Source organism: Ambystoma mexicanum, chromosome 5p (genome assembly GCF_040938575.1).
Source record: "Ambystoma mexicanum isolate Mex_15411 chromosome 5p, UKY_AmexF1_1, whole genome shotgun sequence".
NCBI lineage: Eukaryota > Metazoa > Chordata > Amphibia > Caudata > Ambystomatidae > Ambystoma > Ambystoma mexicanum.
The window spans coordinates 1,067,439,152-1,067,457,786 of record NC_090930.1 but is presented as its reverse complement, the minus strand read 5'-3'; positions in this window follow the sequence as shown (position 1 = coordinate 1,067,457,786).

Below are 18,635 nucleotides of genomic sequence, written 5' to 3'. Positions count from 1 at the left end.
GATGCTCACAGTGTTGGCTGAGAAGGGGTACAAGGTAGACAAGGAAAAGCTACAGTACTGCCAAGAACAGGTACTCTACATTGGTCAGCTTATCTCACAGAATGGAAGGAGCATTGCACCACAAAAGGCACAAGCAATAACGAACACACCACAACCACAGACAGTGAGAGAACTGCAGCAGTTTCTGGGCCTATGCAACTACTGCAGGGCATGGGTTTTTGACCACAGCTCATACATAGGACCCCTGCTCGAGGCCCTCAGGGAGGCACAGAAGGGGGACAAAAGGTTGGGGTGGACAAGAGAAATGAAAGAAGCATTTGACGAATTAAAACACGCCATCTTAACAGCACCAGTACTAGCCACTCCAAACTATGACCATCAATTTTTTATCTTCTCACATTGCGACTCAGCAGTAATGAAGGCAGTACTGACACAAAAGACAAGCATGGGACACAAGCCTGTAGCATTTTACAGTGGACACCTGGATCCTGTAATGTTAGGTCACTTCCCTTGCGAACAGAGTTTGGGTGCCGCAGCCTTTGCGGTAGAAAAATCATCATCCATAATGATGGGGTGGCCCCACCACACTATTTGTGGAACACGCCCTCTTTGCAATACTGAAAAAGCCCAAATCAACATTTACCACACAGAGCATCAGGCTACGAAATACTTTTATCTAGACCAGAATTAACAATTGTAAGGTGCAACAATGTAAACCCAGCCAGGTTTATAGCAGAGGTAGTTGAAGATGGTGACTACGCACATGATTGCACACAGGCCATCGAAATTTACTCCAGCACAAGAAAGGTCGAGGAAAATGCCCTAGAGGGGGGGGGATAATGTTGCTGGGTCCTCAGCAATTGACCAGAGTGATGGGGTTAGAAGGACAGGAGCAGCAGTGGTTAGGCTGACAGAGGATTGGATGTATGTCCCAGTAAAAGAGGAACAGCTGCCACAACATTACTCGGCCCAAGCAGCAGAACTAGTGGCCCTAATATTGGCACTAAAAGAGAGCTATGATAAAAGAGTAACAATATATTCAGTCAGTGCATATGTCACATCAACGGTACACTCAGGATTAATAAAATGGCAATGAAGGGGGTTCATAAGAGCTGATGGTACCCCAGTACAACATGCTCTACTACTTGCTGAACTGATTGAAGTAATTAATGACCCTAGGGAAATATCCCTGGTGAAGTATCAAGCACACACTAATGGGGATGACCCTATCTCAAAAGGAAATGAAAAAGCAGACGCACATGCCAAACATGCTGCATACTTTGGTGAGATGTGGACCCTCCCAGAAAAGCAAGAACATAATGGGAGGGTGGGACTAAAACAGATGCTAATGAAGGAGGGATACACTCACATCCCTGAAACACAGATAATGGAATTACAGGCAGTAGCACCCATGGCGGAAAAGGAGATATGGATCAAAAGAGGGTGCACAGTGTCCCCGATAGATGCATTATGGTGCCAGAATAATACAGGCAAGGTAGTGATGCCCCTAGCCCTATTGAAAACAGCCCTGGCTCAGCTACACCATCCAGCACACACAGGAAAGGAAGTGATTGCAGCACGAATAAAGGAGGCCTGGTTCTGTCCCGAGTTAGATTCACATGTTGCAAACTTTATCAGCAAATGCCTAACATGTCAACAGTTCACAGTCCGTCACACGCTGCAAGTGATAAAGGGTATTATACCCCGGTCAGAAGGACCCTTCCTGCACCTGCACATTGACTACGTTGACATGATCAATGTATGTCAAGGACACAGATACATGATTGTAGTAGTATGCCCATTTTCGAGGTGGATAGAGTCTGGGCCCTGCTTTCATGCAGACGCCTTCAGAGCAGCAAGATTTCTAGTGAGGGAAGTTTTCCCGAGGTGGGGAGTTTGCGAAGTGCTGCGGTCAGACAATCGCCGCACTTTGCAAACGAAATGTTCAAAAACATAACTGCACTACTTGGCATCAAACACAAGTTTGCATGCGCATATCACCCACAGGCTAACGGTTTTTGTGAATGCCTGAACGGCCTCCTGAAAGAAGAGATTGCAAAAATCCAACAGACAACTAAGAAAAGCTGGTTGTACTGCCTCCCCTTGGCTCTGTTTGAGTTAATGAATAGGCCAGTGTCAGATCACCACCTCACACCCCACGAGGTGGTGACTGGCTCTCAGATCCGCCTTCTACTAACGCCACCATCAAGGGCCTTGACTGACTATGACAGCTCTGCAAATGTTTTTGGTGATGAAATGTATCAATATGTGTCTTCCTTGATTACTAGTGTCGCCTTTATATCTCTACAGCTCGAGCGCACGCGGGGGCGCGGTCGAAAACCACCGGACAAGAAGAAACAAACAAGGAGCAAGGACAACAAAATAACTGGACTATTGTGGAAGGAGACCACGTTCTCCTCTGCAACTTCAACCGCAGATGGAACAGCCCCAGATTTACTGGGCCCCACCAGGTGGAAGAAGTAGCACCTCGAGCTGTAAAGCTCAGTGATAAGTGTGGAACCACTTACATGACGTCAAGCCCTACAAAGACCAGGCCCGCCCTTGCGTTGACGACAGGGCCAACACCGCAACAACCACAACAAAGGACAACACAGCAGCAGGTGCAATGAAAGATAATTGCGACACTGCCCCTGACCCCTCCCCTACCACAGACTATAACAACGTTTGACATTTGCCCACAGCCCACCCTATGGTCACGAAATCCCAGGCCAAACAAAACCCTGCCCCTGCCAGCCCGCCCCTGCCACTACCCAAATAAAGGACATTGCCTAACAAATTGTTATGTTGCACCACACTTGTAGACACGTGCATGTTCTCTGTCTCTTTTTTGTTTCGCACATGCAGGTACTGCGCATAAGCGTTTCTGTATAAGAAAAGTGAAGAAACTAACATTGCATTTTGGCCAGGGGTAAATTCTACCCACAGATGATAACTCCCCTGAAGCTTTGTCACACCAATTTGTATACGCTATAAAAAGACCAAAATATTTAAAGAAAAGAAGGATACGTGTATATTACAGCATGTTCATTTTGGCCATAGAACAATCTTCCCCACATCTCCAAGAGCACTTACCAGCTCTGAGAGATAGGTCGCTGAGATTAGCGTGGGAACAGCTTTTCGCCTGGGCATTAAACGACTACCTGATAGGGAGAGCTTGATAACTAACACCTTAACGCATATTTTTTTTAAAAATTTTCAGGCGGGCACCTTTAACATCACCAAGAATTAGCTGCAGTACTGCAGCAAAGGTAACAGCAAAATGCCAGTGATATTAGCTATTGTAATAAAAATTGTAGGAGTGTTGGTCATCACTGGTCTACTTGCTGCCTCTGTCTGGCAGACATACTATGCTTCTCGAATTATGGCTGTACCTAAAACTAATCTACCCCCTCCCACAGCTGCAACCGGTACAGTGTCAGGTGGTATAAGTAACACAAGAGGTAATGGGAATAGGGTTAAACATAGCACATATGGAGATAATAATGGGATTGACACATATCTCACAGTACATCACGAACATACGTCACGAACAACATGTGATATCAGCACATGTCCAAAATTGGTAAGCAGACAACTAAGGACAACTGCTATATGTGCTCATTGATCCCATATGCCATGAGCGCGTCAAGGACATTTGTAGCTACTGAAGTACCGGCAAGGACAGTTAAATGCCTGATATATATGGCACTGTTCCAAACAAGAGGATGATTTAAAGGGACAGTGGTATCATTGAAATGGAAGACAAGAGACTCATACCCATACGAAAACAACTTCATCAAAACACTTAAGATGAACAACAGCTACCGCCTACACACTCAAGGGTTCAGATACGTAACGGATGGCCCTGAAAAAGGAGAGACGAAGAAAGTAACGTTACAATACCTGCCGTGTGATTGGTATGCAAGTGAAATTGCTGGTGAACAAGGTTGCTGGGAAAGAGCTCTCATTGTAATATATGGGAAGATATACACAAATGAAGGATGGACAGATGGAGTGGTAGGGAGCAATATGGTAACAAACGAAAATGCGAACTCAATAAATGAAACAAACCAAAGTTGTTGGATGGAGTGGGTAAAAAGTGTACCACTATTAACATGGCTGGAGAAATATGAAGATCCAATAACTATACTACCGCTAACTGCACCCACCCTGTGCTATCAACACAACGGCGATGTTGATGTTGGAAATAACAACAACTGTAAAAGTACAATATTGATACCAGAGGGGGGCCTTGCTCCTTGTGTGTGTGTCATACTCCTTTTGGGACACGGGAGGAGTTGGCGCCTCCCCAGCCCCGGAGGTCCGCAGACGGCTCTGCCGGCCCCCAGGAGATCACCCCGACACCTCCTCTAAGACTTCTTCCACAGACCGTTCCATGGTTGTAGTAGGAGTATCCTTGTCCTGGAATAACATTCGTCTGGAAAACGTACCGGCTCTAGTAGACAGTGGAGCAGCGGGAAATTTTGTAGATGACATTTGGGCTAAAAGCCATAATATCCCTCGGATAGTGAAAACACTTGCAATACCAGTTGAGAGCGTGGATGGTAGTCCCCTTACTTCGGGTCCGATCACAGATCACACCTCTCCTCTCTCCATGTCCTTATCCAAGCATTTTGAAACCCTTGAATTAGACATTATGTGAACGGCACACTATCCTGTCATTTTTGGTCTCCCTTGGTTAAAGAGACACAACCCGTATATAAACTGGGCAGCCGGAACACTATTGTTGGGCTCCGAACATTGTGTCAGTAGATGCATGGGCCACGACAAGGAAAGGAGGGAGAAAGTGACCCAGATATCTCCTCATGAGGACTCAGCGACTTCTGTAAACAAAATCTCTGCGCTGCCTCCTCAGTATCGAAAATATCATCTGGTCTTTTCCCAAACGGAACATTCTGAACTGCCTCCACACCGCAGAGATGACTGTGCTATAGACCTCATATTGGACAGCCCTCTTCCCTTTGGCAGGATGAACATCTTATCGGCCAAAGAGAAAGAAGTACTAAGAGACTTTCTTCACACCAATTTACTGAATGGTCTTATTACAGAATCCAATTCACGTGCCGCTGCCTCTCTTTTCTTTATCCCACAAAAGAACACCACAGAACTCTGTCCTTGTATTGATTTCAGGGGATTGAACAAAATTACGATACCAGACAAATATCCCATGCCCCTCATTCCGGATATTCTAGAGGCAGTCTGGGGAGCACACATATACACTAAACTTGATTTAAGGGGCGCACATTATCTCATACGCATTAAATCCGGCGATGAGTGGAAGAAGGCATTTAGAACACCCTTCGGGCATTATCAATACAGGGTAATGCCCTTTGGTCTATCAAATGCACCAGCTGTCTTCAAGCGATTTATGGATCACATCTTCGCTGACATCGCCTTACACTATGTTATCATCTATTTAGATGATATACTAGTCTTCTCTTCTACGACGGCAGAACATATCCTACACATGGGTGAAGTACTACGCCGTTTACAACAAAATCATTTATTCTGTAAAATTGAAAAGTGTGAATTGCACAAAACCTCAGTGGCCTATCTGGGCTATATACTTTCCAGCAAAGGCATCTCCATTGACCCGACAAAGGTGGCAGTCATAAAGGAATGGCCAATCCCTAGATCTGTCAAAGAAATCCAAAGATTCCTTGGATTCGCCAATTTTTATAGGAGATTCATTCCTCATTTCTCCTCCTTAACACAACCTTTAACTCACCTGCTGAAGAAAGGAATACTGTTCCAACGGTCCTCAAAGACACAAGAATCTTTTGAGGAAATGAAAACCCTTTTCTCAAGCTCCCATTCTAGCCATGCTAGATCAACAAAGAAGATTTATCGTGGAATCTGACGCTTCACAACATGTATTAGGGGCTGTGCTCCTTCAACCAGATGAACGAAACATTGAAAGACCTATTGCATATCTGTCCAAGACCTTACCTCCAGCAGAAATCAACTATACCGTTCTGGAGAAGGAATTATTAGCGATAAAAAGAGCTTTTGAGGAATGGCGACACCTTCTACTCTTCACATCCAATAGAAGTCAGAACAGACCACCACAACCTCCGGTCTCTTCAATACACACAGACGTGTAATAGTCGGCAAGCGCGATGGGCCCATTTCTTTTCCCCCTTCAGGATTGAGTTTACGTTTGGTGCAGGGAAGACTGACTTGAAGGCAGATGCATTATCCAGAAGGGACCCTCTACAGAAATCTCCATTTCAAAAGGAACCTTTATTTACAACTGCTCTCATTGTGTCAGTCATACAAGACTTTCTTACCAAAATCCAGAGAGGAACCAAGGAGGTAATGGCCTCACAACCTGATCTTGTACCGAGTTTAAAGTTAACAGAAAGCAAAGACCTCCTGTTTAGAGGTGAACAGATGTTTATTCCCAACGAAGAATTACAGACGGAGGTATCAAGGATATGTCACGATTCACAAGTAGCTGGTCACAGAGGAACCAATAACACCCTAGAAGTAATACAGAGATACTTTTGGTGGCCAAATCTAAAACAAGACATGTCGGAATACATCGCCTCCTGTCCTGTTTGTCTTCAGACCAAAACCTCCAGGAAGTCTCCTTTTGGTGATTTGGTGAAGATGCCTCTCCCCACAAGACCCTGGCAGATTATCTCCACTGACTTTGTGGTTGACCTTCCTGAATCTGAATGATGTACCGCAATAATGGTTACGATCGACACTTTTACAAAAATGGCGCATTTTATTCCCCTACCTTCAGTTCCCTCAGCTGCAGTAATGGCCAACGTATTTCTGGAGCGCATCTTCTCTCTACACGGGTTACCCGATACCATTCTATCAGATCGAGGACCTCAATACACTTCTCAATATTGGAAAATTCTGTGTAATACCTTGGGTATTTCCAGAGCCCTGAGTTCTGGCTATCACCCACAAACCAACGGGCAAATGGAGCATTTGAATCAAACCCTAGAACAGGGGTCTCCAACCTTTACGTTAGCTAGAGCTACTTCTAGTGGATGCCAACAGTGGAGAGCTACTAGCGGACGATATCGGGGTGGGGATATTTATAAGCCTCAGAATTTTTACCAATATTTTTTTGGGTCGATTATTTCCCCTCTATAAACAGATGGAATAACCTATGCCTTCACAAATATATTAAGAACTTCAAAAACCTCTTTGTTGCATTATTATTTATTAGTAGCTGTCTCAAAAAGACAGATATTTGTTGGACTACCATACAAATATCCTGTAATTTTGTGCCCCTTCCTTTGCGTTTTATGCAGGCTTTCTACATGCTAGGCACACTATTATTTTCCAAATAAAAAAAAAGTAATTTCCAAATTGAAAAATGTTGCTTGCGTTCAAAAGTTTTCTTTGAAATGTTTTTTTTTGTCAGACACCACACATACTCTGTTATTTGCCAGTAAGATAGCTCAGCGGGTTGAGCGCTCGCTGCTGCTATCTGAGCGTGATCTGCAGGTCGCAGGTTAAAATCCCAGCAAGGCCAACTCAGCCTTTCATCCTTCTGAGGTCGATACACGTACCAATTTCAGTGGGGTGATATTGCATGTAAATATGTGCTCTGTAAAGCGCTTTGGATTAAGGCGCTATATAAATAACACATCATTATTATTTGTGTGCCCCTCTGTGTTTTAGCACAAGTTATATTTATAAAGATGTTATATGCTTGGCAAACTGGTTAATCACAAATGCTTCTGTTATGCTGACAGCAGTTTTTAGGAAATTAAACTGTGGGTTCATGGGTGCCAACTTTTGATTTTCACAGGGGCAGAAATATCCCCACCTCAGCCCTGAATTTAAGCAAGCAACCAGCCCAACCCATACCCTGGCCAAACACATTGTATAGCAATTTTTTTATAATGCATTGCAAAAAGTCATACAATTAACAACCTGTAGTTTTGAATATATAACTGCACCGCTCACCTGATTCCCACGGAGGCGCTGATCTTGGCAGGAAGGTGTCTGTGACTCGAAAGGTGATGTGCAGAACCCGATGGGCTTCTGGGGTCGAACCTCTTCGGACTGTGTGTCGAACTCGTAGGGTGAGGTTTCTGCAGGTGAAAGAATATGGGGGGTTAATGGTCTGGGTTGTTCACTGTCCCTATTCCTCTCTCTCCCTCTCCGTAGAACCCCCAGGTCAACGTGCTCACCTTAGATAGGTGAATGCTGGGCTCTCCATCTGCGTCGGGCGCAGGGCGCTGTTGCCAGTTCCTTCACTGGTGAAACATAGGCCTCTTGGACTCAGAAGACCGTTACCGTCGTTAACTGCACGAGCGGTGAGTTTCCAGACACCTTTTTAGTCTTTATAGTCTTTAGGTGCAAGGCACGTTAACATTGAACAGGACTTCGTATAATGCTTTTCTCCCTTTTGTCTTGCAGGACTCTTGAGGAAGATGGAGTGAAGCGCCTGGAAATGCGTGAGTAAATGCAAGCGCTCTAACTGTCTTTCCCCTTGCAGCGTAGTTCGTGCCGAAGAGACGCCGGAGTATTGCAGGCGTTCTATTGCGAAGAGCGCGATGGGCGTAAGTAAATACCTGTCTAATGTCTCTTCTTTTGTTTTTTCAGAAGTTGGTTTGCAGCGCCGGAGTCCGCCGAATGTCCGTAAGTAGATACAATGCTTTTATCTCCGCAGGCGGCGATGCAGTGTGAAGAAATCCAGAATTCACGGAGTGCCGGTGAGTAGTGACAATGCTTTTATCTTCGCAGGCGGAGGTGCAGCGTGCCGAAAATGACCGCAGCCGATGGATCAGGTGAGTAGCACTGCGAGTTAAGGCTGCCTTGCTAACCTGCTGTTTCTTGTCTCTGCAGGTGCTGCTCTCGACTGGATGCAGGAATGGTGAGTATGCTTCTTGCAGATTCAGGATGCAGGAATGGTGAGTATGCTTCTTGCAGATTCAGGATCGTAAGAAGAAAGGCTGGAACAGACTCGGTGAGCGTTCTGCTGCAGATGCAGAATAACGCGAAGCACGTTTCGTCTAGCGGGTGTGGTTTAAATAGCCTTAGAGTGATGAGGCGTCTTCCTCCACGGCCCCGCCTAGGTAAGAAAAGAGTTCCAGTTCCAGAAGCTTTCCAGTGCTGAATCCAGGGAGTGGAGCTTGCCCCACCCAGGTAAGAAAGTAGTTCCTGTTCACAGAGGACTTCTAATAGGTTGGTAAGTAAGCAGCATGGTCTGCTGCAGGTAAGTCCACCCAAGCATCTGCACACATATTATGAGCCCGGCGCTTCCAGTGCCGGGACCGATGATTCTGATGAGCCTGGTGCCACCGGCGCCAGGACAAGGTCCAAAAGGTTCCTGTGGGGACCAGCTGGTGCCTAGGATTAGGGTTAGGGGCCTGCTTCCAAGGACGTTGGGCTGGTCCTGGCTCCTTGGAAGCAGTGATCATGACAGTACCCCCCCTCAAGGCCCCTCCTAAGCGTGTCTTCTCCGGGGGTTTTGGCTTGTCGGGGTGATTTAGATGGAATCTCTTGACCAGACGAGGTGCGTGGACATATTCTGAGGGTTCCCAAGACCTTTCCTGGGGGCCGTATCCTTTCCAATCAACCAGATAATATAACTTAGATTTGGAGATCTTGGAGTCTAGAATGTTCTTTACTTCAAATTCGAGTTCTCCGTCTACCAAAACAGGTTCTGGGAGTTCAGTCAATCGGGTTTCTGGTTGTACTGGTTTTAATAAGGAGACATGGAATACTGGATGTATTTTCATATGCGCAGGTAATTCCAATTTGACCGCCACCGGATTAACTATGGTAGAGATGGGGTAAGGTCCAAGGTATCTCGGGTTGAAGGCAGGTGCTTAGTGGATAACCAGACCTGATCTCCTACTGCGTAGTGAGGGGCCTCTTTACGGTGTCGATCTGCTCCCTTTTTGACTTGAGCTTTAGCTCTTTGCAGATGGGCAGTGGCTTCTTTAAAAGCACGGGTAATCTCAGAGTGCAAATGATCCACAGCAGGTGTTTCGAATTCTTGGGGAGGATCCAGATTAGAGGTTCTAGGATGATGTCCGTATAATAGGAAGAAGGGAGTCTTCCCGGTTCCAGAATGAGTCGAATTGTTGTAAGCGTATTCAACGATCCAAAGAATATCCTTCCAAGGGTTTTCAGTTTGTTGGAGCATGCAACGCAGATATTGCTCTAGAGTCTGATTTGTCCTCTCGGTTTGTCCGTCAGTTTGGGGATGGTGACTGGTTGAAAGTCTTACATCAATTTGGGCTAGACGACAGCAACTTCGCCAAAAGTGGGAGATGAATTGACTTCCCCTATCGGAGATTAAAACCGAGGGAAAACCGTGTAACCGAACGATGTTTTCTAAGAATTCTCGGGCCAATACCGAAGCCGAAGGTAGGCCCTTCAGGGGAATGAAGTGAGCCATCTTGGAGAATAGATCCACGACTACTAAAATGGTATTATACCCTGAGCATGGAGGTAAGTCCGTGATGAAATCCATGGACAGGGTATGCCATGGACAGGGAGGAATATCCAGAGGGTGTAAAAGGCCGGCTGGTTTCTCCCTCTGACTTTTATTCTGGGCACACACACCGCAGGAGATTACAAAGTCTCTAATATCCTTCTTCCATGATGGCCACCAGAAATGTCTCTTGATCTTTTCCATGGTTTTGGTAATGCCAGGGTGACCCTCCATTAGAGAGTCGTGATAACCAGAGATTACTTGTTTTTGTATTTTCTCACAGGGCAAGTACAATCGCCTTTGGAAATATGGTAGGTCTTGATCCACTGAGAATTCTTTTCCCTTTAATTGCCAGTCCTGCAAATCGGCCGGAGTTAGGAGTGACTTCACTGTAGTCTTGATGTCTTCAAAGGATTGAGCGCTGACCAACCCCAAAATCCTTTGTTCTGGGATTATGGGTATTGGTTCCGGATTGGTCAAATGTTCATCTACTCCCATCCGAGAGAGGGCATCTGCTTTTCCGTTTTTACTGCCGGGTCGATAAGAAGCTGTCTGGAAGACTGAGCTTTGGCCATCTTCAGATATTGTAGATTGCGGTGGTCAGTCATTACGGTGACTGTGTGTCTGGCTCCCAAAAGATAATGCCGCCAGGCTTTAAAGGCCGATCTGATAGCTAAAAGTTCCTTGTCTGTAATTGAATAGTTGATCTCGGAAGCCGAGAATTTGCGGGACCAAAAGGCTACTGGATGTAATTGGTGTGTGACCGGATCTCTTTGTGATAACACTGCCCCCATAGCAAGACTAGAAGCATCCGTTTCCACGATGTAGGGGAGTTCTGGGCGAGGATGTTTTAGAACAGGTGCAGAAATGAATTTAGCTTTTAAGTCCTGCAAAGCTTGTTCTGCTTCAGTAGACCATTCAAAATGTTTGTTCTTCTTTAACAGAGCGGTGATGGGCTGGACTATCCGAGAGAATTCAGGAATGAATCTGCAGATTATCTCCACTGACTTTGTGGTTGACCTTCCTGAATCTGAAGGATGTACCGCAATAATGGTTACGATCGACACTTTTACAAAAATGGCGCATTTTATTCCCCTACCTTCAGTTCCCTCAGCTGCAGTAATGGCCAACGTATTTCTGGAGCGCATCTTCTCTCTACACGGGTTACCCGATACCATTCTATCAGATCGAGGACCTCAATACACTTCTCAATATTGGAAAATTCTGTGTAATACCTTGGGTATTTCCAGAGCCCTGAGTTCTGGCTATCACCCACAAACCAACGGGCAAATGGAGCATTTGAATCAAACCCTAGAAGGATATCTGCAATGTTATATCTCCTCCGCACAAGACAATTGGAAGGAACTGCTTCATCTCTTGGAATTTACATATAACAATTCTGCTCACTCAGTTCTTCATACCAGTCCTTTTTTTTGCACTTATGGGTTTCATCCCTGAGTTTTTCCTTACCAAGTGCCACAATCCTCTCTTTGCCCTAACATAGATGAATTGGTGGAAACTATCCAACAAGGCCACATTAACACCCAAACTGCACTGGAAGAAGCTCAGATCAGAAACAAGAAACAAACTGACAAACACTGTACTCCTGCACCAGACTTTCAGAAGAGGGACTTAGTTTGGTTATCTAGTAAATTCCTCCCTAGAAGATTAATTCCTTCCAAACTATCCCCTAGGTATTTCGGGCCATTTTCTGTGATCGAAAAAAGGGGATCCGCAGCCTACAGATTTCAACTACCTGATTCATGGAAACATATCCATCCTACATTTCATGTTTCCCACCTCAAACCAGATTTTCGCAGTCGTTTCCACAAATCTCCTTCAGGGTCACCTCCTCTGATCATGACCAATACAGGTCCCGAATATGAGGTTTCAGGTATTTGTGACTCGAGATACAGACGAAGGATCCTCCAATTTCTAGTGGATTGGAAAGGGTACTCATCAGCGGACAGAACTTGGGAACCGGCTTCGGTGGTTCATGCCCCACATTCGATCCATCGTTTCTATAGAAACCACCCGGGGAAACCAGGATTTGCCTCCCTTAGGAGGGGGCATGCTGTCATGGGTACCAACACCTAGTGTCCTCTAGAACTCCGCCCAAGGTACGGTCTCCATTTCTTTCCCGCTTCTGATTTTCTCATATTGTAAATTCAGAGTATACTTACCTTCCTTGTTTACATCAACAGTCAGAGGCATAAACACGGACACAGACAACCCAGATTCCTTAGTGCTTCCTGTTGCTGTCTCTCGACACTCGCTAGCCTCGACAGCCATCTCCTGGAACCCTCAACGATCTCCAGCTACCAGGGTTTTTTCCCCGACCAAGGGTTTCCCTGACACATCCACTCCACGCCTGTTTTATTAGGCTGAGAGAGGGGGATTCAGGTAGATCCCTAATATCCGCACTGTGTTAGAAGACAAGGGGCCTCATTACATGGTATGCAGTAACCATGGCACTATTAGCGCCATGGTTGCCGCCGGTATTTTACCATGTCCGGCTTGGTGGTTGGCGGAATTACCGCCCTACTCCAAGGTGAGTGGGGGTGGTAATTCCCCATTCACCAAGGCACTTCCCCATTCCCATTTTTGCCCCCATAGGGCTCAATGGGAATGGGGAAGGAGCTAATTACAGTACCGCAAATTGCGGTACCGTAATTAGCACCAAGGACCCTTTGCGGGCCCGTTCTTAACGGCTGGTAAAACCAGCTGTTGAGGTCGGGTCCTTCAAAGGGACCTCGTAGTAAGGCGGTAAGGGTTTACCGGTACCGGTGCCCTTACCGGTACCGGTAAACCCTTACCGCATTCCGTGTAATGAGGCCCAAGGTAAGCGAGTCTGTTTTTATTCTAATTGCCTACACTTGTCAAGACTACCTCTGCCTTATAGTGAAGAGCCATCCGCTCTACTTGTGAAGGAGCATGAAAGATAACACAACGGTCTAACACCATGTCCCAACACCATGGTCAGGCAAGGTCAGGCAATTACTGACAATTACACACACACCCAACTCTCATCACTCTTCCCCACATGGATAAAAGGCGGAGCACAAAAGCACTAACAGAGTGAGGAAGCAGCAGTTCCAAGATGGCAGTTTAGCACAAGAAGAAAGGCCTCGAGACCGCAGAGGGTTACAAGGAAGGAAGTACCCTTGACCTCTAGAAACCGTTATTTTCATGAGCCTTGGAAAGGGAGAAGCCTAAGACCGGGAACTGAAGCTGAACAATCCTACACTGTGCATGAAAGGTATCCGGGCCGCTCCTGTGTCCATAACCCAGGCCGGGAGGAGCGATTGATGGTGTGGTACTGACCTTGGCTCCTGCAAGAAAGCTGCACCAGTAAAGGCAGCAGAGCCGGTGAGTCGGAGAAACTGATACAAAATCAATTTGTGTTTGAACCAAGGTTGCAAGTGGCAACATTGTATGAAGATGTCCATAAAGGACAGTGTTTGAAGCGCATGTAATGAGAGGCACGAACAAGTGGAAACTAAAGGAGTGAATGTACTTTGAAAAAGTCAAATGGGATACTGTGTACAGAGGGGTCCGGCACCGCATGGGTGCTTGTTCGATAGTCCCTGTTAGGTATTCAACTGAATGGTGACTGAACTGTGAAAAAAGGAACTTTGTATCGGAGTGGTCCTGCAACGGGTCAAGCTAAACCCTGTGCACATTTGAAAGTCTTCAATAAGTATAAAGTGAACTGCAATTGGTCCAAGCATGGCTGAGGGAGACTAATTGAAAATGGAAAAGGGATCTCAGCCTGGAAGAGCGAGATCCACTGTGACAGAAAAGGGATCTAGGGAAAGACACTCGAAACACATAATTATAAGAAGAAAATAACTTTTGATTCTTGTTTTGTTCATCAGGCCCTCTGCATCAAGAGACTTTGATGAGGAAAGAGACTTGGGCACAGAAGGCCATGATGCTGGAATTGGAACTGTATCCTTGTGTAGAGGAAGACTGAATGTGTGCTTGGCTCGCGTGAACCACCTTGCCCCGTGCTAACATGGTGAAGGGAGGCCAATGGCCCGAACATCCCGAGTTACTATTTTGTGAACACTTCTTTCTTTTGCATGAACATTCCCCAACACTATTTGTATAGTAGCAGTAAGGATTGGCAATAGGTTTTTTAGTATAGGCCCTTTTATTTTGACAAGGCTCCACTAGGACTGCATTATTATTATTTGATGGTCGTGGCTTGCTCCCATCTGTAGATTTAGGTTTAGATAGGCATTTTTCACCCGCTTGTGAACGTTCAATAAACACCCTTGAACTGTGGTCACTTGTGCCTGTCTTACTTCGATACCATGCCTTGCTTACAATACACAACAAACAGATGGAAAAAAGGAGTGGTTTGGAGCAAAGCACATGTTCTTCTAACAGTTTCAGTGGAACTAGTACAGCAATAAAATGACAAGTGCCTCAAGGAATGGTAAGCAAGTGCCAAACTGCTCACATGGGTATACAACAAAGCAGGGTCCATGCCCATCGTACTGCTCAAGGAAGCCGCTTTATGTTTCCAGAATGATGGCGAAGTAGAGGTTGGTGAAAATGGAGGATGTAGCAGATTTCGAAGATATCAGGCATGAAGTTTGGAACAGCAGTGTTCATGGACCACTACTGGGCCTGCGGGTTGAAGGCATACTTGCAGCTGCCACCCAACTCGGGAGGAATATGTTCACTGGTACATCTGAATACTCCAGCATTAGTAGTGCCTCGGAAAGACATACAAATAGAAGGGTTCCCTAAAATGGATTCGAGCAAAAGAAGTAAGAGATCTGTAGTGTTGACAAAAGTGAAAAGAGGGAACTATGTCTCATCAGATATGGAAAAGGCATTGAATGCGATACCTCTAGAGCACAGGCTGTTCAACAGAACTGAGATGTTCTTTGCATCTATCCCTCAAGCAGTCCAAGCAAGCAAAAATGCCAAATGGCTCCAGATCACTCTTTGGGAGCTGATGCAGACAATAAACTCAACCGTCAAGTAGTTCAACGCAATCAAGGAAGAGCTGAGAGCAGTTAGATTGATGGCCCTCCAGAATACATACGTTCCAGATCTCCTCAAAGCCATGGAGGGAGGTATTTGTGCCAATATTGGGTCTCCTTGATGTACATTCATTCTTTCCCATGACAAAGACAATGGGACACTAACAGAGGCCATCGCCGGCTTTCTGAACTGCACACAAAGATGGAGACAGAAATGAAAACTGTAGGGAAAGACAAAGGTTGGCTGTCTTATATATTCTCATGGATACCAACATGAATGGCCAACAAACTGAAAGTATTGGCAGCAGCCCAGATACTAGTGTTACTAGCATTCTGTGTCATCAGGAGAGCCATCACACAATGTAGGAAGACAACTAAAAAGACCATAGGAATTAAAGTACGGATAGAAGTAGAGACTGAAGAAGATGAGAAAACAAAAGGACGGAATGCACTAACATCACAATTGGCGCAGTGTCCTCTGTTCCCGACCCAAGCAGTGTTGAGTACACATAAAACACCCGTGACTATTGGGGAAAATGGGTTTGGGGCAACCCGGGTGGAGACTGCAGTTATGTGACATGGAGCCTGGATGATCATGCAAAATTATTTGGATATCCCAGAGGGATAACAAAGGTTTGGCTCCCGAAGTTGCAGATAAACAGAGATAGCCATGTAGGTAGTGTGGTTGACTCATCGACCAGAGGGAGGATTGTAGACGGGGGTCCAAATATGACCCTTGTGACCCCACATGACTCCCAACACGAAGGCAGAGAAACAACAGATGTGCCTCACTCTTAGGCCCATCACCATATTCATCGATGTATCGCAGGTGTGAGAACTGCTATTTTCTCAGACAGCCATTCAGACCATACACAACCGATGATTTGAACGGTATGGAAATGACATTGATCGAGCAAGTTGACTGACTGCAAAGCCAGAAATCAATTACATGATCGCTGGCATCACAACATAGCCACACTTATAGATGAAATATATATTCATCCATTCATGAAGTTACACAAACAGGCACTTGTTTATTACAAAGCACATGCTATGTCTGTAGGTAGAGGATGGACACACTTACATATCTCTGTATTCGTATCATCCCGAAAGCTGAAATCGCAAGATGCAAAGTATTCATATATTTAGCTTGCACACGCTTGACTGCCACAAACATGGAGAAGCCATACGGAATAATATGGCTATAGGCCTAGGACGCAATTTAAAAAGGAGAGACAGGCTTTGGATACATGGAAAGGCTGACATGATCGCCGCAGCTAGAGCCAAGCAGAAACGAGGCACCCAGACAAGGACAAGTGGAGACGGGAAGATCCTAGTTAACAGGGCGATAAGCCACCTGCAGAAAATCAGGCTAGAATCACAGTTAGAAGCAGGACAGCTACATTTTGTGGTCTTGACACACAAGACCCAGACGAACGGGCAATGCCCATTCAACCAAGGTAGACAGAGAGGACTGTTCGCATGGAACCAGAGGACAAAAGTTACAAGTGTTGCCCATGGACTGCTACTGAATGCACTCTCACAGGCTTGGGTGATCAGAGATGGCAACATTAGGGAACACTTTGCACTTCCATGTTCATACACATTGCCTTGAAAAGGTACACTCTGTCTGTTAACCGCCCTGGGCCCAAAGATGGGAGCACACATTCTGCCCAATCCATATTCACCTTTCACATGGGGATATCATTTGTTGCAAGGGCCAGTGGTCTCTGTGCGACCCTGCAACATTGTAGATTGATATTAGTAGAGGTTGTTTTAGGAAAAGCCACTAGATATGGCTATCCAATAGTAAGACTAACCTGTATAGCTCCTATATGCAGCTCACCCAAACTGACCAATGTAAATAGTCTGTTAGGTTTCTGGGACGGAACCTGAATTTGTGAAGTCACATTCGGATAAAACCGGGTGACACACACTTAGACGACGAGCCGGGGGATACTTGTATTTCTGTTGTGATGCCTGTCATTTTTGTTTTCTAATGAAAGACAGTAACTTTGCCTCATGGATGAGTCTTCCGTTCTTGAGGCGGGGGTCTCTGCTGATAATTGGGGTGACTGCTAGAGAGCCCCGGCCAAAGCCATACACTGTGTTGAATTCACAGACCAACGAGGCCTCATCCTCTGTTTGACCATTGCATTTTGATTTCCAGCCACGGCGAGAAACACGCACATACACCCACACCAGCTAGGCCTTGAACAATTAGGCAGGAATTTGTGTAGCTGATCAGGCGAGGGGCTGTGACCTAGCACGTAGGTCATATACATGGGAAGCTAGGCAGAGGTCCTGGATTGCCAAAACTTGAACTAAGGTTTAAGACACTAACGCCCCTCAGAATGATGGTCATTTTATTTTAACTGCCAGATTTGAAGGGAAATGGGTCCTAAATCCTTTGTGAACTGGATTGATTAGTGGGACACTAGGTTCTTTCTTGGGGAGTAGAACTGATGAAGGGGAAAGCGGAGAACATGATCTGTGCTATGTGCCAGGGAGAGCCAAGAATGATACCCATACAGTTGGGAAGGGCATGATGGGGGCACCAATGTGTCTGGGATGAGAAAATGGCTGCTTTGTTCATCAGGACCGGACTGAGCTCGTAGTCAACTGCTGAGTTCTGTTAAGGATTTCAATCAGGCGATACACACCTTGGACTTGGCCTAGTATGTAGCACACAACTGAGATGCTTTTCTCCTTATTTTATGCAGAGTCAATTTGAGATGGTACACAACTCGTATCACACCCCCTTTTCAAATACCCCAGGTCACAATGGACCATGAACCAGGCTGGTTGGTAAAATGCAATATTTATTTATTTATTTTAAAATTGAAAATAAATCATAACATTTTTAATATGGGGCATCAATCACCAATGGGGTGATAATTACAATGAGGATGTAAGCAATACACTTGGTTTAACCTTCTAGTGGAACATATACAAAACACCAGGGAATAGGAGCACTTTTTGATTTAGGAAAGATAGCACCCACGTTAGGATTTCCCCCTGCAATGTTCCCTCAACCCACAAATAATTGAATTTTGAATGGATTTAAAGACACAGGAGGTAATCAGGAATAAGAGGCAGAAAACCGAATCAAAATCCAACGTTCCATCACAAAATAAAAGGGGAAAACGGATTTTAAACCCCTTGCAATGTTATGAAATGACACTCGGAAATGGACA